This window comes from Mustela putorius, unplaced genomic scaffold, assembly GCF_011764305.1.
Source record: "Mustela putorius furo isolate JIRA1106 unplaced genomic scaffold, ASM1176430v1.1 tig00000228_pilon_pilon_pilon, whole genome shotgun sequence".
NCBI lineage: Eukaryota > Metazoa > Chordata > Mammalia > Carnivora > Mustelidae > Mustela > Mustela putorius.
Window position 1 is genome coordinate 27,955,255 of NW_025421322.1, and position 26,476 is coordinate 27,981,730.

At 38.9% G+C, this 26,476-nt stretch overlaps 1 long non-coding RNA gene across 1 annotated transcript in view; it reads left to right on the forward strand.

The window, feature by feature from the left end:
- LOC123391470 overlaps positions 1-26,476 on the forward strand; it is a 260,209-nt gene that overhangs the window by 177,863 nt on the left and 55,870 nt on the right. Inside the window, exons 3-4 of the long non-coding RNA XR_006606181.1 lie at positions 5,972-6,069; positions 25,397-25,477. This is a non-coding gene — a long non-coding RNA (uncharacterized LOC123391470). The remainder of the gene's footprint in view (positions 1-5,971; positions 6,070-25,396; positions 25,478-26,476) is intronic.

Here is a 26,476-nt window from a genome sequence, read left to right on the forward strand (position 1 = left end):
CTAACTTGAACATGAGGAGGAAGCTTATATATAGGTAAGCTGATGATGAATGCCTTTTTTTTTTAAGATTTTATTTATTTGACAGACAGATTGCAAGTAGGCAGAGAGGCAGGCAGAGAGAGAGATGGAAGCAGGCTCCCCTCTGAGCAGAGAGCCCGATGTGGGGCTCAATCCCAGGACCCTGAGATCATGACCTGAGCCGAAGGCAGAGGCTTAACCCACTGAGCCACTCAGGTGCCCCGATGAATGCCTTTAGAACATGTTGCCTTTGGAGGAATGGGAGGAAACCAAAAAGCATGATCTATCAGGCACTTGGATATTTAGGTCTGGGGACTGAGACTAGAACAAAATAGTACACACACACACACACACACACACAACTGTAGAGTTGTCAAACTAAGTGAAATTCAAAGAGTTGAGCTAGGGAAAGTCTGTAGAATCAGAAGACAAGTGAGGTGAGAAGATATCCCTGGGAAACATTAGTATTTAAAGGAGAATAGAAGAAATAGAAGGTGGTGGTGGCAACAAACTAAAGGAGGAACCAATGTGTGTGATATCATGGCAGCCAGAGGAATAGAGTTTTAAGGAGTAAGTGGTCAACCACATTAAATGCTTCAAAGAAACCAAGAAGGTGAAAACTGAAAATTAAATATTGTTGCAATCAGGCCATTGAACCCATATCTAAGATAGTTTCAGTGGAGTAGCATAGGAGTAAATGTTTGCAATTGTTTAAGGAATTAAAAGGAAGAAGAAGAGCAAAAGCAGATAGCTAGTTTTTACAAGCTATGTTCTCTGCAGTCCAAATGAGATAGATTGCAAGATGTTTATTTTTAAAATTTACATTGCAATAAATTAATTTAATTGGAATAAACATTGGAAGATTTTTTTAATTTAAACTCAATTTAATTTAAACTCAATTGAAAGATGTTTTTGGAAATCAACACATGTGAAAGGGAACAATGAACCTAGAAAACTTAAGAGTCCATGTGTTTAATCACTATGTTATAGTCTTTCTATTCTTAGGGGCAAAAAAATTCCATCTCATGCCTGAAAGTCGGATTCATCTAATCCTTCTGTACTATGTGGTCACTATTTTCATCTTTATAGCCCTACTTTGGAAACTGAAATAAAGATTTAGGAGACCATAGGACATAAAATAAAATGTTCTATTTCTCCCTCACCTTTGCTGTCTTTGATTTTCCCTATTACTTGTAGAACAAATGCTCAGAAAACTAAGGGTTAAACAAGGGCTTGAAAATGAAGCCCTATGATAATGCACTGTGAATCCCCATAATAGAAGAAGCAATGGCATTGACATAAGAGCTCCACTGTTAGGGAATAGGTGATTGAGCTCATTAAGCCCGATCACAAGTGACATAGCAATGATCATGGCATCCTTTCTCTATGATGGCATTTCCCTGAAGATTCAGGGAGACCCCACTGTATTAAGATCTTTAGCACAGCTCCTGACATATGACAGGCTCACTATGTGACAGCTCTGGATACCTCTGCCTAACAGTGTTTCTGGGGGAACAAAGGCAGCTGGTAGATCCCTGGATACTCACTGGGAAGAGCTTGGATGAAGCTGTCAAGGATGGGGATCTGGCAAAGATATCTTCCACCCGAAACAGTCTTAACTTTCAGTCAACTTTCTTAGGAGTTAAGAAGTGAAAGTTGAACTTGACTATCAAGGAACATACCAGTTGTTAACTGGGCCCCAGGAGGAAGTCAGCAAGCTCCACCACATCTAACAACACCTACTGTTGACAGCCCTTCCCCCAGGTCAGGCAGCTCTACACCTAGCTCTTCCGTGTTCCAACTGGTGGAGGATGAATGGACACCAAGAACAAGTTATTTCACTTCCTTTTCAGAGGAGGGAATGAAGGAATCAGCATGTACTGGGCATCTATTCTGTGCTGTTTGCCTTATAGAACTTGTGCAGTATTACTGTCCCCAATAGACAGATGAGAACACTAAAGCTCAATGGCTTGTTCAAGACACACATCTGGTTATTAAGGAGCCAGTATTCAGAGTCATGCCAACCTGATACCCAAGTTCCTATTATTTCTATAACTACATCAATCTCTAGACAGTCTAGGTTTAAAAGCATGGATCCCATGTGAAAGGAGACTGGCTCTTGGAACTTAACCTTCTTAGCAAGCTTCCATCGTCACTTGCTTTGCCTTCATCCTCTACTTCAGCACTTATTGTTGGGCCCTTCTCTAGGAGTTTGCAATCTAGGAGGAGAAATGAACATGTGAGGAAAGAATTTAAATGTCATATAGTAAATGCAAAGCCAGAAGAATGCATTGGTGACTGTGGAGAACAGAGGACGAGGGGTAGGAGGAAACTCCTTGCGGAGAAAACTCAGAGTCCTAAAGTGTACATGAGAACTGGAAAGAAAAAGAAAGGGGTAAGAAAATCCCAAAAAGAGGTAAGAGCATGAATAATGGTAAAGAGGCATAAAACAGCCTGGACATTTTAGTCTTTGGGCAAATCACAAACAAGCTTACACAGGCTTAATTCCAAGGACAGCTTAAGATACAGATAGGAAAGCTTATATGGGATATTTTAAGATCTTTGTAGAATATTTAAGAACTGGGGTAGATGTTTTATTAAGCACTCCTCTCTTAGTGACAGAACCCACACCAAGTCAAACCTAATAAAATGTACTCACATCACACATTAACACATTTATTCAACAAGTATTTATTGAGAGCCTACAATGTGCCAAGCACTCTCTTAGTCATCTAGTATCCCAGCATTGAAAAAAAAAATCACAAAAAACAGCACTCTACTTGGAACGACCTTCCGGTGTGAGCAGACAATAAAGGAAACAAGTATATTATATATTATCCCAGAAGATGTTGCATGGAAGGAAGTCAGAAGACCCAATGGAGGGAGTACAATATTAATAGAGTGTTCATAAAGATCTCACTGGAAAAGTCATGTTTGACCAAACACTTGAAGGATATGACAGAGTTGGTCAAACTAAACTGAGGGAAGAACATTCCAGAAAGGGGTCCAAAACTGATTGTTACAAGGGTAACAACCAGTACAAAGGCCCTGAGGCAGATTTATGCTTGGCATATGTAGAGTGACGACGAGGCCAGTATGACTTAAGGGCTTCTTAAGTGAGTGGGGATTTAATTTTTCACTAAGAAAAAAGAGAAGCCATGGGTGGTGGAAGAGGGAACGGGGAACTTTGAGGAGAGGATGATATCATTTAACTCAGGTTTAAATGGGATCATTTCAAGGCAAAAGTGGGAACAGGAAGGGAAGGCACTGTTGAAGAATCCTGAAAAGAGGTGTGCAGGCTTGGACCAGGGAGTGAGCTGCAGAGGTGAAGTGGCCAAGCTCTGAGTATAAGAAAGGGTGGGCAGGAAAGAATAGTGTCAAGGACGAATCAATACTGACCTGAAAAACTGGAAAGAAGACAGTAGAGTTCCGTCTGCAGCTTCATTTTGCCTTTAAAAATATTTGAAAGAATTATACTTTGAGTTTTATTCATAATTTTTTTTCTGTATGCTCTTGTGATCTAAACTGTTTTAATATCAACAAAATTGAGTTGAGTTGAATTTACCTTGATATTATATATGATAGAAATTCTATTAACATCTATTAATTTTTTATTCTTCTTTTTTTTTCTTCTGTGATTAGAACACTATTTATTTTTTGGTTCTCAGCCACCAAAAAGCGTCTAGTGCTAATCATTGTTCTTATAAAGGATGATGCATTAAACATACCTGCTAGCCCTCTTAGAGTCAGCAGTCAAGAGCAGAAAAACATAATAAAAACAAATGTATGTATTTTTAACTAATATGACTTGGATTCTAAGCCTCATATAAATTACTTTTCATAACACCCTTATGAGATATGTACTAATAGTGCCTCTATTTTTAAGATGAGGAAACTGGAGAACACAGAGATTGAGTGAACACTCCCAAGGTCAAAAAAATATGGGTTCCTTAAGCTGGGATTTGAGTTCTGGAAACTGAGTTCCCGAGGTCACTGGGTACTCTTAACAAGTTCAGTGGTTTACAGTCAAGAGTGATACAATATCAGGAACTATTTGGAAATGGAGAGTGGGGGTCTTAGCCCATTCTAATGACTGGAGCACTACCATTCTCTGTGAGAGGTAGAGAGGGTAAACGTCTTTTGGCCAGTAGAACCATTATGCCACGAGGAACTGTCTTTCCTGGAAAGACATTAGTGCTCCCCTCCTTTAGAAATACCAAAATCTCAGCCATTTATTCGCTTGTATTAACCATTTCTACCTTGCCAGGCAAATATTCAGTGACAAAGAAGGCACTGGTGAGTTTTGTGAACCCTGCCCTGTCTCCCTCTGCTTTCCGTATTTGCCTGCTTTCTGTATTTGCCTCATCACTGCCTGAGCTGGCTGTCAGAGTCAAATCTCGTGACATTGGTTTTGGGGGATAGGCAAACTTTTCGGGCTATCCTGAAATTCTAGTTATCAGCTATTGGTCAGTATAGGCAGAACATTGATTTGGATTTGATATTTCCATTTTGATTTCTCTTACAATAATACATATTCTACTTGTAAAATTAATTAATATAACATCATTGGGAAAATTATGAATGAACATGGGGCATTAAGTCAAAGAAGGAGAGGTAGAAATATCTAGGGTGGCTTGAAAACTTGCTTTGAGACAGGCAATCTCATAAACTCTGAAAAGGGATGGCCACACAACCAGTAAAGGACAGAGTCTGGATCTAGTGTCAGAGGTGAGTCTACAGCGCACCCTTTGACAATACACCAGGTTTCCTTTCAGTACTAGGAGTCAGAAAAACTGGCTTCTATCCTAATTCTGCATTACCTGGCTAAGTGATCCTAATTGGGGCATATAACTTCTCTTGAGCCTTGATATCAATATCTAAAAAAAAAAAAAAAAACTAGAACACTAACGCCTCTCATTTATCTTACAATTGTTGATTTTATAAGCTTTTGCAGGGTAAATGGTTATTCTATTTTAAGGAAACAAATTTTGTCCTTATGATGTTGCCGGATTTATTGCTCTTAACTCCTATAATTACTTCTCTTTGTTGAAGAGATTTGCTAGGCCAGACATGAGGGGTATGTAGCTTTGACATTTTGGCTAGGTCTAGCACACAGAATCTACTAACAGTTCCCCTAAGTATCTGAGCCCACCGGGCTATGTGTCATACCATGCTAATTGCAGATAGACAGGGATGAAAGTTGACTTTCATGATTTGGTACCAGAGTTTGAGAGAGAGCAGGTTCGTTAGAATCAAACTGGCCTGGGTTTATATCCCAACTCAGCCGTTCTCTGGGTATGTCGTCGCCACCAAGCCTGAATTTAAATGTCATTTTCTCAGAGAGGCCTCACGGGGTCTCCCAAGTTAGCTTCATCCAGAACACTGGTTTTGCCCCATGATAAAACTCATATTTAGCAGTATATAGTCGGCATTTAATAAATACTTGAGAATGAATGTTGAATGAGTGTCAAGTAAAAAGTCATGTTTTGACTCCATTCCTATGAACTAGGCAAGAGGAAACTTTCTTTCCCACAAAAAAGAAAGTAAAAATGCTTCATCTACAGCCAGAGTAAACATGGTTACAATGTTAAATAGTGTAGTTATAGTCTGAAATGAGCTAGTTTGAAAGCAAATCTCAGATTCAAGTGAGGCTTTCTCTAGTTTAGAACCTGGCATTAGAGGGAACCATGAGGAAGCTAATGTTTAACCAAGGGTCTGTAATCAGCCACATGCTGTGTGTAACAGGGTGATGCACATAAGATACTTGTTTAAAAATATGAAAGTGTGAATTTCCAAAGAGAAAAGCAAGGTTTGCTCTAACTGTTCACACACCGTAGTGGGCCTCCTTGCCTTCTTCTGAGTGGGAACTTTTGAGGCCACTACTGTTAGAAGGAAAAAGTGTGTGATGCTTATCTGTGTTCAGAACTAGAAAATGCCCTCTTCCGCTCCCTAGGTTGGCCCTGTTGTTGTTCAGGTGCTGCCTGTGAACAGACACCCACAGAAGACGGAAAAGATGAATCCGCAGATTGCTGTGTACACATGCTCTTCTAGGTGAGTGGCAAACCAGTGTTCGCAGTGTTGGTTCGACCAAGAAGTAACTACCCCATTTCGGGATGACCACACCTTTCTCAAAAGTGGCATGGGCAGGGCCGGGAGGAGCAGCATCAGGGAGGTACGAAGAGGACAGCTGAGTTCCTGTCCAGTATTAAGAGTCTGAAGATCCAGATTTTTGCCCAAGATCTATTGCTCGCTAGGATCCTCTATCAACCTGTTCTCTCTCCTGCAAAATGGGTGACTGAACATCCACACTTTTGTGTATTCATTTTTTTCATTCACTGAATATGCCTACAGCAAACACGTGTAATTTATATCAGAGACTATGCAAGACACTTGAATACACAGATCTGATTACTACAAACTGCTACAGTGAAGGAGTCAACCAACATCTAGTGAAGGAGAAAATTATGAAAGCAAACAATGAATTTAACAAAACTTGAAAAATTTGTATTGAGATACAGGAAGAGTGTTATGAGATCACAGAGGAAAAAGAGAATGTCTCATTCTGTCCAGGGGAGGGGAAGTTCTCAGTGAAGTGAAGATATTTGAATGTGTCTTAAAATATGTGTTAGAATGTGTCATATTAGCAGGTAGAGAAATGTGTTCAAGGCAGAGAATGTCCTAAACCAGTGAGTCACAGAATGGCACAATGCCTAGCCTAGAGTAGCCACATTATTTATCTTATGAATGAATAAATGTATGAAAGAACGAATGAGCATTTGGAGAAGCATAAAAAATGAATTGTTGAGGTGCCTGGGTGGCTCAGTTGTTTGAGTGTCCAACTCTCGATTTTGACTCAGGTCATGATTTCAGGGTCATGAGATCCAGCCCTGCATCAGGCTCAGTGCCCAGTGAGGAGTCTGCTTGGGACTCTTTCTCCCTCCCTTTCTGCCCCTGCCCTCTCTCTTTCTCTCTCTATCTCTTTCTCAAATAAGTAAATAAATCCTTTTTTTTTTTAAATACTTGTTCCTGGATGGACTGTACAAGATTTAGAGAAAATAGCAGAGTAGAGCAGAAATGTTTGAAATATGAGAAAGTTTGAGATAAACTTAAATATCCAAATAAATAGTTTTGACAGTATTGTGTTTTTTCCCTAACCTAATTTTTTCTAGCAATTGACTCAAACTCTTGTTTAAATCCCAAAGTGCTCTTTACACCTTTGAATATCCCCCATGTTTGAATTATGAACAATGATTTAGTTGGAGAAATTGATTGACACAACTGTAACTAATCAAGTAACAATTTCATAGTAAAGGGCTACAATTTTTAATTATAGGTTTGTTTATTAGTTGTTCCTTACTACTTATTAAATATACATTTATTAATAACCCATTAATTATTTTTTAAAATGTGTGTTAAGCACTTATTTACTCCCCAGGCATTGGGTTAGGACCTGGGCATTTAGTGATGAAAAGGCAATCATGCTTTCTGAATTGATGGATTTAGTTTATAGTCTGGTGGGTAGAGAAATGATATACAGATAAGAGTTCAAATCAGTAAATCAAATAGAGGTAAGTATTGGGAAAGAAAAGAACAGTGTGCTAGAAAAGAGAATTATGGAAATTGATGACTGAATCTAAACTAATTGATTATACAGTATGGTAAACATTACCTCCCTTGGTAGCAGATGCTACTTATTGACTATGTATTGGCCGTTGCCTTTTTTCATTGCTGAAGCATTCCTGTTTATTCTGAAGTGACAGTACTCACAGCTCTAGTGGAATCACCGTGGCTGATCTATGTTTTCCATAGTAAACCCACTCTTCTTTTCCAGATACTCACTTTACAAGGGTGACCTGCCGTATAGTTCCTGCCACTGATACGTAGAAAAAGTCTTCAGAGGAGCTTCTAAGAAAGATTCCACATCTTTAAAAAAAAAAAAAAAAGAAAAGAGAAAACCTGCTCTTTCACTTTGTTTCTTCATTGAAATCTTGGTAGGAAGTTGTCATGTTTAGAACTGCAGGAACCACAATGGTCTTAAGATGATCAAAAACCAACAGTCCGAGGATAAGTAGAAAACCTTTGGTCCTCAATGGTGTGTTTTTCCTGCATTAAACTTAAAATTAAATATATCCAGATATGCAGTTATACTGGAAAATTAGATAGCTTTTTGAATCTAAGAATACAAGTGTTTTATTATTTGCAGCTGAAAGCCACGAAGTTGTAGGCTCAAAAACACAGGATTGTATCTATTTTTTTAATGGCTTTCCCAGTATCTTCCAAAGCACTTGGCACATAACTTAATAAACATCTGCTTAATGAGTGAATAAAGGATGGAAGGGATTAATGAAAATTGCATAGGCAGTAAAGGGTTATAGGAAAATCAATTTTGAGGTAGTTTAACCTCAACCAATCAGGTCTTCACAAGATTAGATTGAGGAGTTACATAGTTACATTGGATACAACCCTACCAGAATAATTAACTCAGTCCTGAGTGATAGGGGTTTGTTAATACAAGCACAAGATCTGCCTCACCAAAATTGTTCCGGAGGCAGTATTTCTCTTGGTTTAATTATAGGGTCAGAGAAATTAGGTTTTGTCCCCTCAACTTCTATAAAATCACACTATATTTTCCTCACCTTCAAATTATAGAACTATTATGTCTCTCTTCCTATTAACACTTATGGTTAATATTATACAAGTCTTGGCTAGTGCAATAAGGCAAGAAAAATAAATAAAAAACACACAGACTAAAAAGGAGGAAGAAAAACTGTCTTATTCAGAGATAATATAATTGTGTAGAAAGCAAATTCAAAAGAATGTACAAACTATCAGACGTAATGATGGAGCAAAGTCATTGCCCATAGCAAAGTCATTGGCCATAGAGTTTTTATTCAAAAGTTGATTATAATTCTATGCACTAAGAATAGAAAATTGGAGACAATGTGAAAAATAGTAACATTTTCAATAGCATCCAAAAATATCAAATTATTAGGACTAACTCTAATTAAATTTTCCAAGATCTCCAGACTGAAAATTGAAAATCAATGCTGAGAGAAAATAAAGAAGACTTAACTACGTGGAGAGACTTACTGGGTTTATGGTTTGGAAGACTTAGTATTTCTAAGATATACATCTTCTCCAAAGTTATCTACGGATTCACTCCAATCCTGGTTAAAATCTCTGAATCTTTTTTTTTTTTTTTTAATATGCAAGCTGTTCTAAAGTTTATACAGAATTGCAAAGAACTTAAAACAGCCAAAAAATTTTGCAGAAGGAAATTGGAAGACTTAACTGTCAGGTTTTGAGAAATTTTAGAAAGCGACAATTACTAACAGAGTGTGTACTGGTGCAAGAATAGACAGACTAATGAACAGAAGAGCATTCACACAAGCATAGTTACTTATTTATGACCAAAGTGCCAAGACAATTCAGAGTAGAGAAAATGATGTCCTAAGTAAACTGTTGGGTAAGTAGGTGTTAAAAAACAAACCTTGACTATACCTAATTACCCCCCAAATTAATCATAGATGTGATTAACACAAAATGTGAAGGCAAAACTTCTAGGAAAAGAAAAAAGGTATGTTCATACTTTGGGGTACTAGAGATTTTTTAAACAGAACACAGGAAAGTGAAAAGGCAAGCCACAGTCTGAGATAAAGTTTTTATAATACTGTACCCTCTTATACCTGATGGAGGACTCAACCTAGAATACATTAAGAACCCTTAGAAATTAACAACAAAAGGACAAATACTCACTTTAAACATGAGAAAAAATAATTGTACAGGCATTTTACAATGATCATTTATCAGGAAAGTGTAAATCGAAACTACAGTGAGTTGCCACCCCATATTTATCAGAATCCCTTTAATTTTAAAAAGACAAACAATACCAAGTATTAGTAAGTTTGGGAAGTAACTGGAACTCTGTATATTGCTAGTTTAGAGTGTGAATAAACTAAACTACTTTTAAGAAACTATTGGAACTATCTACTAGAGGAAAATATTTGCCTACACTATAAGCCAGAAACCCTATTCTTAGATGTATACACAAGAGAAATGAAATATACTAAAAGGCATGCACAAAAATATTCATAACCACCTTGATTCATAATAACTGAAAACTGGAAAAAAATCAAACACCCATTACATGAAAATGAATCAATACATTATAATCTAATCATACAATGGAACATTACTCCGCAATAAAACCCAACTGCTGATAGATGCAAGAACATGGATTAAATTCACAACAGTTAGGCAGAGTGAAAGATGTCAGACACAAAAGAATATATACAATGTGATTACATTTATGTCAAGTTCAAGGACAGCGAGACCAGCTCTCTAGTGATAGAAGTCAGAATAGTGGTTATATCAGGAGATATAGTAGAGAAGAAACACAAGGCAATCTTTTAAAGTAATGGAAAGGGGACTCAAATGGAGCACTTGTGTGGCTCAGTGGGTTAAAGCTTCTGCCTTCAGCTCAGGTCATGATCTCAGGGTCCTGGATCGAGTCCTGTATCGGGCTTTTTGGTTGGCAGGGAGCCTGCTTCCCCCCCCCTCCCCAGCCTGCCTCTCTGCCTACTTGTGATTTTTCTCTCTGTCAAATAAAAATAAATAAATAAATAAATAAACAAATAAATAAAAATAAAGTGATGGAGGAGCACCTGGGTAGCCCAGTCAGTGGAGCATCCAACTCTTGATCTCAGTTCAGGTCTTAATCTCAGGGTCGTGGGTTTGAGCCCCACATTGGGGTCCGTGCTGGATCTGGAACCTACTTAAAAAACAAGTAAAATAAAGTGATGTTAATATTTTCTGCTTTGATAAGAGTGGTGATTACAAAGGTGTGTACGGGTAAGCATATATTTAAGCAATTAGTAAGCTGAATGCTTAAGATTTGAGCATTTTATGCACCTTATTCATGTATTTTATACTTCAATTTAAAATGTAAAAAATTTGTAAGTTATTATATGTCACATTTCCTAAAACTGCCTCCCCCTTTCTCTCTCTCAATCTCTCTTTCAGTCTTGCTCTCTCCCCCACCCTGCCTCCCTCCTCCTATCCCTCCCTTTCATGGAAGGTAAGTCAAACCTCAGAGAAGTAAAGAAAATCCACATGGACAAATTTGGGTTAAGTAGGCTATTTTAACAGTCAAAATGAAGATCGCAAAATCAAGTTGTACTTCAATTGCCTGCCTTGGTTATCTGTAACAAAGGCTCACTGGATAATTGCCCCAAATCCCACTTCATTTTATGTTATGTACTTTACTGTTTTCTGGTTTGAATACTAAGGAGGAGTTTCCAGCAGAAGACAAAAATAGCTTCCCAGTAGTAGTGGCCTTCACTCACCACGTTCAGGGGATACCAGAAAGATCATGGCGTCGGTCCAGTTCACTCACAGGGAGCGGCGTGGACTCCAGGCTGATCACGTAGCCCTCTGGGTCTCTCTGAACCCTCGCTTGAAACATGAAGGAGCTAGACCATGTGTTCTTAGATATCGTGTTTTGTTCTAATGAAATATAGTCTCTATTCTTCCATGTAACTAATATTTACTCAGTGTCTGCTGTAAACGAGGTGTGTCGTATGAGGGATTCCAATATAGGAGTCTAGTTCTACCTTATTCAATCATCGTTATGACTTTACTTTGTATATAAAAGGAAAAAAAAAAAAGAAAACAATATCAGTCATTTGATGCAAGGATTATCTCCCCACAACCTACCAGTAGGGTGGGATGAGACCTGAGGGTTCAACAGGCAATGGTAGCCATGATATCCGGCTTCTTTTAGAGGAGAAAATAGCCCCAAAGGCACTGGACTGGTAGGTTTCTTCAGTGTTCAGTTGAGTATTTTGGGTCTTTCTACTTCCTTCCTCTCACAGAGAGTACAAAGGCAACACCAAAACAGTGTGTGTGCTAGCCTGCATGTGCACATGGACATAGGCACACACGTGTGTGTAAGGGTATTTACATGTATACTGAATGTGCATAGGTATGTATTTTATTTTGTAAACATGTATGTTCATGTACGTATGTGTTTCCTAGTGGTTGCATGTAATCATGTAGATATGTGTGATCTGTGTTTATATGTGTGAGTATGTGTGTAGGAGTGTGCGGGGGTGTACAAAAAAGCTGCCCCAGGCTTTATTTTATTCTAAAAGCTGAGTAATAACATTAAAAACATGAGTCAGAAAGGTGAAGGGTTAAGTGTTTACTGAATACAAAATTCATTCAGAAAACTGTGCTTTGTAACTGGTAAAAGGAAGTATTGACCCGTTTCTCGTAAAGTTACAATAGCCAGACTTGGAAAGGAAACCCCTCCTAGCTTGGAATTTTAGAGCGTTTCCTAGAGTTTGAGAGGTGTCCAATAAATGACCAGGCATTTAAACAAGAAGGGGATGGAGTTGGGAAACCTGGTGTTTAGAGCATGAACTCATTTTCCTTTCCATCCACTACCCCTTTCTCCATCTTTCGTAAATAATTTTGAGAGGAAACTAATGGATTCATACCTAATATATTCTCCCTTATCTTTTGCCTTTGTTTTGTTTTGTTTTTCCATGCCCTATCTTCTAGTGTTCTCGTGGGGGCCAGGGCATCGTACAGGAGAAACCCATAGCCCTGAATTCCAGCTCCTGTTCCTTTCACTAAACAATCTCAGTTTCCTCATCTGTCAAGTGGGTATAATAATGGTACCAAAAGTGGTGGTTGTGCAGTACATGAACATAAGCTTATAGCTTATAGTCTTTAAATTCTGTGGAAATAAGGAACATTCCTGGTTCGTTCATCTTTGTCTATCTTGTATTTAGTACAGTGCTTGGCACATGATACCTCCCTTAAAATATTTGCTAAATGATTGGATATATAAAAAGGTGACAATTCTTTAAATACACCATGAAGTGTTGTTATAAAGTAATTGGTGGTAGTGGGGAAAGAGAGGTACTAGGAGGGGACGTCTTTAATTTGTATTCTATGGGTAAATCAAGAGAAGGGGGAAAGCAGGAAGGAGATTGTGTGTGTGGGAGACAGAGGCTGGAGGCAGCAAGACAGACTGAGCCAGCTCAGGCTCACAGAGGTGGATCTCCTTTACTGCCTGCCCTCCCTGGCTGCAAGCCTTCCCTCAATCTGTACCTCCAGATCTCTCACAAACACAAATCCCTTAATTGACCAACAGGGGGTGCTCCTCTAATGGACTTGGCACTGAAGTTGATTGCTGTGATCTGACCAGCCCATCAGGTGGGGAAAATAGAGACTTCTTGCAAATCAGGCATATCCAGGTTCATATTCCTACTCCAGTATATGCATAGTCAGATGCTAGTACTAATAGGATTTATTTATACAGGAAAAAAGTACAATATCAGACACTTAGAATTTTGTTGAAATAAAATACACAGCAGAACATAGAACTAATGATTGAATACCACAGTGTTCCAGTGAGCCTTACCACAGGACAGAAGACTGGTGGCAATCCAGGTGAGTACCCAAAATATTCAGCATTTTTCAAGATGATTTAGCTAAATTTAGCAGAGTAAGCTGCACACATCCTCTTTCCCACCCCAAGCCCTACACTTTGGATTCCAACAGTCATTCACTATCTTACTTGAACTATTTGCCATTATTTACTGTACAGTTTTCTCCTTGTTTAGGCATCCATTTACAATTTCCTTAACTGACCGCATTTCATAAGCCTCACATATGCTTTCCCCAGTAAGTAGTTGTCAGGCTTGTTTAGGAGCTCAAGGCTCAGGGATACACGGGACAGAATCTTTTTGCTTCTGAAGCTTACCAATACAGTGACTGCTTTATTGTAACTGACAAGCTGCACCAAGTTCTTCCTCTGTTGTAAACACCAAGCAGAGGCTTTGAGGCCCGTTGTCTCATTTAGTTCCCACCACAGCTCTATGTGGTAGGTACTCTCATTAGACCTGTTTTCAAGATGAGGAACTAGGGGTAAAATGGTTCCATAACTTGTTTAGAACAGTCACGTTCCTGATGAGAGATTCAAATTCAGTCTGACTCTCGAATTGCAAGTCACTTCTGTACTAGAAGAGAAATGAATGAAGTGGCCCAGGTCCATATAATGGCTACATCAGTTCAGGGAGAATTTCCTGGTCCAGGATCATTCCATCTGGGTCTTGAAAATAAATGGAAGCATGCAGTTAAGGAAGAGAAGTGAAGGCATTCTAGGAGGAAGAGAGAATTTACTAAACATCTCAGAATTATAAAATTTCCTATTATATTCTGTATTGCGATGCCAAGGTCATTGGTGCAAGTCTTTCTCCTCCCAGTGGAGTTGAGTGGTGGTGAAGGGACATGGGTGGCAATGGAGGTTAACAGAGTCTAAACTTTCTCAGTGAAACTTGAATGACCACCTTCTCAATGCCAAAGGAAAACTCAGTCTTGGTGCATGCTTTGGATTTGAGAGCTGGGTTATTTAGAGCTGAAAAAGTGAGTAAGTTGGATGATTGTGCTAATTACTTGTATCAGATCAGTGCTTCAAGGTCATAAGGCAAATTTTGTTGTGTGGCTCAGGTGTGACCTCAGCAACTGTGCTTAAAGTCAGTGCAACCTGTTTTCCGCAAGAGGAACAGATCTTCAGTGCTTAAGATGGAACACAGGATAAGGATGTGTAAATTCCTGGGCAGTAATTAAAGGGCGGAAGGAAGATAGGTAGCCTTTTCCAACTGTCCACATTTAGCCAGAAATGTGATACCTTGTGGAATGGGATGGAAGATACGGTCTTCCTGTTCCCATTGCCACGGGATCTTGGGAAACAAATCCTAGGCATACAGAGCTATGGATGGGAAGTCTCCCAGCAAACATATTTATTTGGAGGAAGACACTTTACGCAATCCAACAAGAGGGATATTTAAGATATATTATCTTTTCCTTTTCTCCATGCAGGTTATCTAGTTGTCAACTTTCTCATTGGCTACATTCTGTACTTACAAAGGAATAATCTTCACATGACAATTTGGGGATTTTTGTTGGTTGGTTTGTCTGTTTCATTTTTTTAAAGTAGACAGCCTGATGATTTGATATCCATAGCCATTGTAAAATGATTACCAAGATGAAGATAATTAACACACCCATCACTTCACAGAGTTTACATAGGTACCTCCTTTTTCTTTGGTGAGAATGCCTAAGACTCACTCTCACCAACTTTCAAGCGTACATATTATTAACTACAGTCACCATACTGTTTGGTAGATCCTCAGAACGTATTCTTCTTAGAACTAAAAATGCTCGCCCTTTGTCCCACATCACCCACATGACATTTTGAAAAAAGTCTCTGCCCACGAGGCATGGTACATGAACTAGGCTGGGAAATTGTGGCAACAATGAAAGATATGTGGGTGTCCTCACCTCTGCTGTCTCAAAATGTCCAGCTCTCAGGTTGAATGTTTTCCCCCATGAAAACCCCATTAAAAACAGAAACCAGAACTATGAACTAAAAGAAAAATATCTATTTGAATTTTTCTTCCGGTGAACTGCCTTTTTAGCTATTTTAGTACATTTTCTTGGGTGGCTGAAGCATAGCAAACAGAATTGTGTTCCTTTCCCACAGACATCATATTTCTTCGAACAATACATGGAATGACACGCATTGCAGGGCATTTAACCTACAATGTCAAAGCCACTGGAGGGAACATGGATTGGGGAGAGGGAAGAAGCAAGGGGTACCATTCCACTTGGTGTTCTGTTTCTCAGAGGTCACCAGGTAGCATCACATGATATGTGAGAGTTTCCTGGAAGAGAGTCTTTTCTCCCTATACTGACTGCCATCTCTACATCCCACTAATCCTGGATGTCAAGTGAGCAAGATCACCGGTGCTGAAGGCTGAGCAAATACTATGGCTACATCATATGCAGCTACATCAAATGCAGAGTTGAGAGCCAGACAGAAGGTCAAGAATCTATCTGAGTCAGCCCTTTGATGAATAACAGGTGACAGGTTATAATGCTGGTTTTGAAGACCAGGCAACTGGGGCCCAGAGGTGTTTAGGCATCCTCTTCTCCTCCAAAAGGCAGTCCCTGTGGGAAATGATTCTCTCCATTATCACACAAACCTCCTCAATGTAAAATCAGCATTGTAGCCAAATCTATAGCTATGGAAAACATGAGATTTTCCCTCTGCACACACACCTTTGAAGAATGTCCTACAAATGTGGAACAGGTCATCCCCCCTGGGCATTCGCTGTGGGACTTCCTAATACTCAGAGCAACGTAAGCAAAACTGCCTCACTTTGCATAGCTGAATTCGGAACTGAGGAAGATCATATCGAATGTTCTGTTCTTTTTGGTAGCCAGATATTTTTAAATACTCTTTTTTTTTTTTACATGTTATAAAAATAATACATGCCTATTATAAAAATAAAAGATAAATATAACAGAGCTTCTTCAAAAACACAATGCTGTAATTATAAAAATCACTATTAACATTTCAGCATCCAGCAAGAGTCAGCAAACTCTCTAAGAACCAGAAGATAAATATTGAGGCATTGAGGAGTGATGGTCTTTATCACAACAACTCAATTCTGCCATCATAGCACAGAAACAGCTATAGACAATACATGCAGAATGAGTGTCTGGGTTTGGGTTATTTACAAAAACAGGGAGCAGAATAGATTTGGGGCCAAATAGATTTGGCCCATGGGACATAGTTTCCCAACACGTGACATATAAATTTGGACATTTTCTATGCATACCACATCATGGATACAACTGTGCATCCTGCTGTTTTCACTTGATGTTATTATAACAATACTTTCTCAGGTTATTGAACATCCTTATTGAAGATGCACTAACCTGTTGTACATTAATCCTTTTATGAATAAACTAAAATTTGCATGACAGTAGATACCTAGATGTTTTACAGTTTTCTGCTGGTTTTATACACCTTGATAAACATCCATGTGTATATTAGATTTTTGTCTGGCTTTCAGGTTGTTTCCGTAGGACAGATTCCTGGGAGTGGAATTTTTTAAATACTCTTAAAAAATATTGTCAATTTTTTTTAATCTCAAAAGGCTTCAAAAATTTACTCCCAGAACTGTGTGAAATTGTTCAGTTCTCCACAACCATACCAACACTGAATATTACCATTTTGTAAATCATAGTTAATTTTCTAAAAGCCAGAATATTAAGTGAAGAACTGTACAAATATGGTACTCGGATCACTAGCCTTTCTCATCCTTTACTCACGTAGATGACTCTACCAGAAGGAAATGCTGAGATCAGGGGCCCCCCTCTTCCTCCCTTCCTGCACTCTCTAAATCTACCCCCCTCTTCTGCTCCAGGCAGAGGGGAGGGCAGAGAATGGAACCTATTATCTTTCTGAATGTTCCTTCCCTCTTCCTGCCCATCTCACATCTGGACTGAATACAAATCCCCTGGTTTCCTGTTTCCCCACGAAAGGTCCCAAATGTCAATTCCAAATTAACTCTTTTTGTGCTTTTTTTGGTTTTCTATCTCAACTCCAAACTTTATCTTTACCAATATTTTCTTATTGTCTCAAAATGGGTTGTAATGAGTTCTGCCTTTTTTAGATTCCCCCATTCAGCCACTCTTGATTAGTTGCCTTCCCTGAGGCAGACAGTTCACGTGAACATGTGAAGAGGCATTGCAGGCAATATAGAGTAGTGAGGTCTGTGGTGAAGGCTGGCAAATTCAAAATCTTTCAACAACATACCAGCCCAAGAAGTTTCCAGTGTATTGATTGGATCAAGCTCACTTGGTGTTATACTTGCAACCCTGGGTCTACCTAATAAGCTTCTTCTACCCAAATATCTTCTGCATTTTTTCTCAGATACTGGTTAGGGTCAGGTACATTAGCCTAGAATTTTATATGAAACTGATTATGACCAAGGAAAAGCCATTTAACCTCTATAAGCCTCTATTTCTTCATCTGTGAAGCAGGAATAATAACACTTTTCTTAATAATATCTTGATAATAATGGCTAGTTTGAGTAGTAAATATGATTCCGCATTCTTATAACTCTGTTGCTCCATTCTCTTTTATCCGCACTGCCACTGACTTACAGTTGTCAAAACAATTGCTCTTTAAGTCTTAGAGTGTCTTTACATTTCCAGCCAGGCATAAAGGCCTTCACAACATGCCCTTGCCCCACCGTCCTTGGCTTCTTGACTCCCCCATCTGTTTTGGGAACCCATACCCCTACCGAACTCAACTATTCCCATGCACATTTTAGCATAGCGAGTCTTTGACTAATCAGGATCTTTTATTTATTTATTTTTTCTTCTTAAATGTCCTTTCCTTGAAAACATTCTTAATTAAGAAAAGCTCAAATATCGCCTGTGTGATATCACCTCTCTCTCTCATATACGATATCCCGCCACACCAGGCCCATAGTCCTTTACATATGGTGGCACTGGAGCACTTCAGTCTCCTAACAAATATTTATTGACCACCTAGTATGTGTCAGAACTGCTCTAGGCACTGGGAATACAGCTGGGACCGAGATATACCTTTGTTCTTCTCACACCACTTACAATAGCTTCTGCATTTTGATTATTACATTATTTAGAAGTCAAGGGCCTCCCTCCCAGCCTGGGACCTCCATGAGGAAGAGGGTGATGTTCCATTTGTCAGACACAGCGTAGGTGCTAAGGGGATGTTTATGGAATGACTGAATGTTTTGTTGCCAACAGGAAGCAGTGACCTTCTTGAGAACAGGACAGTGTCTGATTCACCTTTGTATCCCCCACAAGCAGCCCGCACAGAACCTGGCACCATAAATCTTGAGTAAATGAATGCAGGAGGAAATGAACAACTGACACCATATTGCCTCCTGACCCCCTTTCCTTAACTCTTACCAAAGAAAACAAAACCCAGCAAAATATAAGGAGGAAAACTATCTCCCAAACTAATGCTTTATTTTATTTCCAGGAATATGTGAGCTCTCTAAGTTATAAAAGTCTATATGCTGTACCCATGATCCTTTGGTGATGGCTAATTTTTATGTTATCTCTTGGCTAAGGAAGCTGGGGTGAGGGAGGGATCACTTCTGAGCCTTTTCCATAAGATGGAGAAAATAAAGCATACATAAGTGTGCTGAGGTATAATGAAATAAAATACTTGAAAGTACCTATCTCCTAGCACAAAGTAGGTATTTAAGACGTGTTCTTTTTTTTTTCTCTCAACTGTTCTAATAATCTAGTGTGACAATAAATTTAAGCTTGCTTTCATGAAAAGTCCCTCTTATTTTTCTTCCAGTCAAACGCATAGGTCCTTTGTTCAAGAGAGTCATGTATATCTGCTGACCCTCGGAGAATTCTGAATTTTCTCAGTGCACAGGGTGGTGTTGTGATAGGATGGCAGCTCATTGTGTTAACTGGCTAAATGTTAAGTATATTTTGCTCTCAGTGTTCCTGGCTTGAATTCACTCATTTATTTAACACATATCTATGAAGGACTGGCCATGTGCCAGGCACTGTACTAGGCATTATGCACAGCAGAAATCGAAGCCCTGCGCTCATGGAGCTGCTTAGAGAATCAAACAACAAATGCATACAATTTCTCTGTAAAAAGAGGATGAGTGTGACAGAGGGAAATAGAGGGGAAGAGGAATGAATATGCTGGAGAAAGCTGGGTCAGGGAGGTGGAGGTGGGGAGAGATTGAATCTCTGCTCGACAACCCGCAGGATGAGTAACGGTAACCCTGGGCAGGACAAACTCCCTAAATGTGAGGTCCTGGGCCGAATGAAAATGTAGACCTGCTCTTCAAAACATCAAGTCAGGGGCAGGAAAGCATAAGGCCAGATGTGGGTCCTAATAAGTGCCAACACTCTCCTGGTATGGCTGCACAGGTCCCAAGCCTGTGAGCCAGCCCTGACTTTGGGCAATCTAGCAGACTTTATTCTGCTTTGTTTTTTAAATAGGAAGAGACTAAGAAATACTGACACTTTTTAAATTTTTTTTTTTTTTAAGATTTCATTTATTTATTTGACAGAGAGAGATCACAAGCAGGCAGAGAGGCAGGCAGAGAGAGAGGAGGAAGCAGGCTCCCTGCTGAGCAGAGAGCCTGATGTGGGGCTCGATCCCAGGTCCCTGAGATCATGACCTGGGCCGAAGGCAGCGGCCCAACCACTGAGCCACCCAGGCGCCCCAAATACTGACACTTTTGATAAAGGACATTGGATCTAAAGCTTTTTGCCCCCAAAACACCTTGGATCGTGTTCTTTTTCTAGTTTTCAGGGACTCCTGGGAAGGTTAAGCTTGCTGAAGTTCTAAGAACCTTCTGGAATGTTATATAAGAGTGTGTATAAGTGCATATGCATATTTGGTGTGTGTAATGTGTGTATGCGTTGGATGGTATATATGTGATTTCATACACATGTATGTGCACATATGGTATATTTGGGGTGTGTGATGTGTGTATGTGGGGGTATGCATGTGATTGTATGTGCATGCATGTGCATGTGTGGTATATGTGGGGTGTGTGCTATGTATGGGATGTGTGTGTGTGTGTGTGTATGTGAAATTACATGTGCATGGATGTGCATGAGTGGTGTACTTATGAGTGTTTTTCCACTAAGAAGAAGGCCCATAGTCTTCATCATATTTTCAAAAAGGCGCATGACCACTTTTTTTTTTAAGATTTTATTTATTTATTTGACAGAGATCACAAGTAGGCAGAGAGGCAGGCAGAGAGAGAGGGGGAAGTAGGCTCTCTGCCTGATGCGGGGCTTGATCCCAAGACTCTGGGATCATGACCTGAGCTGAAGGCAGAGACTTTAACCCACTGAGCCACCCAGGAGCCCCAAGCTCATGACCACTTTTAAAGGGTTAGGAATCATTTACCTAAAGAAATTGAATCAGAAATTTCACTGACCCATAGGGAAGCAATACTGTTAATTCCTACCATATGTGACTCCTACTGTATGACATGTTCATATTTCATCTCATCTGAGCCAAGACAAACCAGTAGACTAGACAGAGCAGGAATCCAAGAGCAGTTTTTCTCCCTGATCTAAAATATATGTTCCTAAACATCCTGGCCATTGGAGGGCATCGCTGTTTACCCCTTTGGTCTCAGCTGTTCTCCTGAAAGCAGCAAATCAAGGGGCAGAACTACAGTTTGACCTTAAACTATTCAACTCCACTTAATTACCCATTGTCGTGGAAGCACATAAATACAGGATGTCCCCTCACTCTGCCATTCTGCTTTGCATCATTATCAAAAAGACAAATGTAATTCATGTCCAATTACTCACTCACCACAAGGTCAGAATATTTATTTTTATCTTACTTGTGATGTTTAGGATTAGTGATATCAGTATTTATTCATGGCTAACCTAAATCAAACATCCTGTTGATATCTATAAAGGGCCATATAGTTATTGTCACAGGTATGCTGAGTCACACAGCTCATACAAAGTTTATGAGTTGACAGGGAAAAGGCTATGGGGAGGGGAGATAAGTGTGCAAGTGTCTTGCGAAATACCCACATTGTTTATTTATATTGCCCATTTATTGAACTTGATAGATGCTTGGGAAACCGAAGCTAATTAGAAACAAAATAGTGAGGATTGTTTTAAACTGTTATTATTGATTTTAAAGTTGATGGTGGCGGTGACTTTTTGGTTAAAGCTATCAAATACTCGCTTTAGAAACTGTTTTCTCTTTCTACTGGTATGGGGCCTTGACCAGCTAGAGGAAGACAAGGAAAGAAGTAGAAGAGATAGGGAAATTCAGGGGGTTCATGTGACTAAGATTAATTTGTTCAGAGATCCAGAGTAGCAATAACTGCTGTCTTTCCGAGACTCCTGCAGTCACTAACTGAGATTAATTTAAAGAGGCTGTATTGAAAGGAAGGACCCAAACATTTAGAAAGAGCAGGATTCGATGGACCTGATTCCTTTTCCCATTCAGATTAGTCCAGTCAAATATAGTTCATTGTCTTTACTTTATAGTTTATTGTCATCAAAACATATCAGCTAATTTCCTGAACTTCTCATCAATTCTCTGTCTTTGCAGACCTCACTCTTGTAGGTTGTGCCTGCTAGTCTTTCTTTCCTTGCTCTATTAATCCATCTATATTAATGGAGTACTTACACACACATATAGTTTTTCTTAACCCATTCTATTGTTTCTCGTGGTGTCCTTAGATAAGCAGTCTAGGAATCAGGCTTCCAGATGAACTTTTGCTAGGAGTAAGCAGCTATGAGACTTGGACAAGTGTTTTATTGCTGAGCCTCAGTACCCGCCATGTATGAAAGAAAGATGTGAAATCACATAATTTCTTTGGTATCTTCCTAGTCCCTCACTCTGTATTTCTATACTTTTCTATCTAGTTTCTGCCGAGCACATGGTCATTAGTAATGGGACAGTTTGACTCTTGACTTAATGGGACAAACCAAGGTAGGGGATTTGTGAACAACTTTAGAATCTCTAGTGAACAGCAAATGAAATATGAGTCATTGATGTGATAAAGTCTCCAAAAAGATAAATGTGATGTTTGAATACATGGAAATATGTTGGGTTTTATAATATGAAATTTCCATGATGGTAGATTTAAAAATGGTTGAATAAAGGTAATTTCATAAGGGTCATAGTCTGTGGAGTGAGATAGAAGCAAGAAACACCTGCTTTGCTGTGTTCTGTTCTGCTCAGCTCATATTCGATGCCACACCAAACCAAACCAAACCAAACCAAACAAACAAACAAACAAAAAACAGTAAAAGACCAGAAGAGAGACACATTCAGGAGATGCAGACAATGTTGGAAGGGGATTAAAAGGATGTCTTTGTGATGGAGAAAAAGAGGGGGATTTTTAGAGATGTTGGTAGCCTTCTAGTATTGGAAAGTTATACAAAAAATAAAAGATTTCTGAATATATACAGAAATCTTTATATATATATATATATATGAAAAACTAAGATAGTGACTAGAAAGTTTAAGAAGACTCAGATTCATGTAAGGAGGCATTTTTGGGGCAGAGCTACCCAGAATTTGAAGGTGCCATCTCAGCTGGTTTTCAAGGTGCCCTCACTGGAGTCCTGTAAGTCCAAGCTAACCACAGCTGCTCCAGAAGCACAGGACTGTGGGTATCATCCAAGGGCATCCGTCTGGGGTAGGTTTGCCTTCCAAGCAACATTTGGAAATGTCAAGAGATATCTTTGGTTGCCCCAAGTCTGGGTGGGGTAAGATGGTACTACTGGCATCTGGTGGGTAGAAGCCAGCGATTTGCTAAACATCCTATAATGCACAGGACAGCCCTCCAACAGCAAAGAATTATCTGGTCCAAAGTGTGCCTAGGTTGAAAAACCCTAGTCAATAGAATTTGATAAAGATGTTTCATTCCTAACATCCCCAGAGCTGGGAAAAAAGAGAGAAAGAGAAGAAAGAGAGAAAGAGAGAAAGAGAGAAAGAAAGAAAGGAAGGAAGGAAGGAAGGAAGGAAGGAAGGAAGGAAGAGAAAGGAAGGAAGGAAGGAAGGAAGGAAGGAAGGAAGAGAAACAGAAAGATCTATAAGAAAAATGGTTGTAGGGGCTCCTGGATGGCTCAGTCATTAAACAGCTGACTTCAGCTCACTCATGATCCCAGGATCCTGGGATCGAGCCCCGCATTGGGCTCCCTGCTCAGCGGGAAGCCTGCTTCTCCCTCCCCCACTCCCCCTGCTTCTGTTGCCTCTCTCACTGTGTCTCTCTCTGTCAAATAAATAAATAAAATCTTTTTAAAAAGATGGTTGTATAAGCAATTGTTTTAAATGGCATTTTAAAAAGAATGGTAATGACATGCAGAGGAACAATTACGAAAACACACCTACGCTGGAAATACAATTTCAAAATATTGCTTTGAGAGTGATTATCTCTGATTAGTGGAATTTTTCATACTTTGATTTTCTTTTGTTTGTTTGATTATTTTTCTTTGTTTTCCCAGTAGTTATAAAATACAGGTACTGCTTTTAAATTTAAAGGAAAGAAAAAAATCTAGTTGAATTCTGAAAGCCTATTATGCCCCTGAGGATCTAATGGCACATGGTAATAAGAACGGTAATGGTAACTTCACTTTAGTTGGCAAGCATATGTTGAGATAGGCTAGCTCATTCACTCCCTGTCAGAATGTAAATTGTTATAACCCCTTTGGAAGACAATTTGGCAATATTACTACAGAGCCTTAAAAATATTCATAGCCTGTGACCCAGCCATTCTACTTCTGGGAAGCTAGCCTAAGGAAATAATCAAAAATAGGCACAAAGATTTATGCACAAAGATGTTCATTTAAGCATGATTTATAATAGTCTAAAATTCAATTTATAATGGCTACAAATTGAAAACAGCCTAAATGAATAGAAGTAGGCGAATTATTAACCAAATTATAATAAATCCATTTGTTGTAAAACATAGCCATTGAAAATAATGTTTACAATGACAGTTTGATGATGTGGGAAAATAATTACAATACACAGCTAACTTTAAAATAATAAGAATCTAAAATACATTAAAAAGATAACCCCCAAAATATGAGTATACAAAGGAACAAAAATGTTTGAAAGGGAATATGTTAATATATTAAGAAAGGGTAAACATTTTTAAACTGTAGGATATGAGTGGCTTTTATTTTCTTCTTTATATTATTTCTGTGTCATTTCCAAATTGTATACTATGAAAAATCTAACTGTTATAATCAGATAAAAACACTGGTAAGGTTTATCAGATGCCATGCTCTGAGTCCATTGCCATTGTGCATTTAAAGACTATCATCTCATTTAACATTATAACTACGGTGGGTATATCATGACCATTTCATAGATGAGAAAACTGGTATTAATCCTCTTCATCTTCCATGTCCCATCTTAGATATTGTTTCCTCTAAGAAGCCTTCCTTGACCTTCCAAATCTAGTTAATTTTTTTCCCCCAAGTTTCTCATTGTCTTTCTGGGGTTTTTTGTTGTTGTTGCTGTTGGTGGTGGTGGTGGTTTTTATTTTTTTTGTTTGTTTGGTTGGTTGGTTGGTTAGTTGGATTTTTGTATAGGCGGTGCCTAGCAAGTATACAAAACAAAGTATTTGTCGACTGAATGACTAGACAAATTAATAACTCACCAACACTGGTGAGCAGTAGGGTTGGCCAGTTTAGGCTCACTTCAAAGTTGATATCGTCACCAAATGCTCCAGATGGATTGTGGAGAAAAACAAAAGTTCATTTCTCAGCACCTTTCTCAAGGTTCAGAACTTGCTGTTGAAACAGAATGGAGCCTGTACTGGAAGTTATACATTTATCCATTTCTAAAGGCCTGAGGGCCTTCAAAGAGCAGCATGAATTTTTTTCTGTGAATCGTGAGCAATTTCACAATGCTTAACATGGTAGCTGGTAATGATTATTGCTCCTGTTCCCCTTTGAAATTTCATGTTTGTTTACTTAACAGGGCATTACTAATCTAGAGGAAGCAAGTGGGTGAAGAACCACATTTGCAAAGAGGACAAGAGATTAATGAAAAGAAGTGGAGGTATGTGTAGGTGATAGTGTTTCTATAAGGCTCTGTTCAACCAGGATGATTTAAGGGCAAACCTTGGCTGGCTGGTCATAATAAGAGCCAGATTATGGAGGGGATTTACGTGGCAATTACCATGGTCCTTGCTAGTGGGTTACAATGTTTTAGGGCTCCCTAGATACTTAAGATTAATGTCTGAATCAGTAATGTTATTGTTGCAAGATCTCAGTATGATGGGGAGCCATTTGAGACAGGAATTTTTATCCCTTATCAGAACATAAAATATCTCATATTCTGCAAGAATACCAATGCCTATGGCCTGTAGCTGCCCTCAAAATGGGTTAAGCATCACATTGATTGGGTTTTTTTCCTTGGCAGCTAAAAATACATAAATCAGTCTAGAGCTACTTTTGCTCATCCAGGTAATATGATTAAAGTGGGAATTAGACATGTTCAGTCATTCAGAGATGAGAGACTAAAATCACCAACCTGAGTAAGGCAAATGATTATAGAGAATTTACTATGTAAATGGTAGATCAGGACTGCAATTAAGGACTTTTCCATGTACCCCAAAGAGAGCAGATCCACAGCATTCTCTGCAAACTCACTATGCTTCTATCTTAATGTATTTATTGCCAATGGGATCTTAAACCCAAAGGAGTTTAGGGAATAGATGTGTTAAGTGCTAAGTATACACCTGACCAAGATTAATCTATTGAATCAACAATTCCCAGGGATCACACTGTAAGACCACTAAGAGAGCTAATTGATTTCTCAATTAGTGTGTTTCTTCAAAGTTTAATATCTGTTAAAGGGGGAAGTTACAATGGAGAAGGGGAAAAGTGTGAGAAGCTCCCCCTTAAGAAAGTGGTCAAAACAAGTGATACTTACTAATAAATCAGTTTGAGATCCAAATCATCCATCCAATGGGATTAATGATTTAACTTCTTGTTCCCAGAATCCCACAGGTTAAATCCTAACACTATCTCAGCAGAAATGAGGTGAAGACATAAG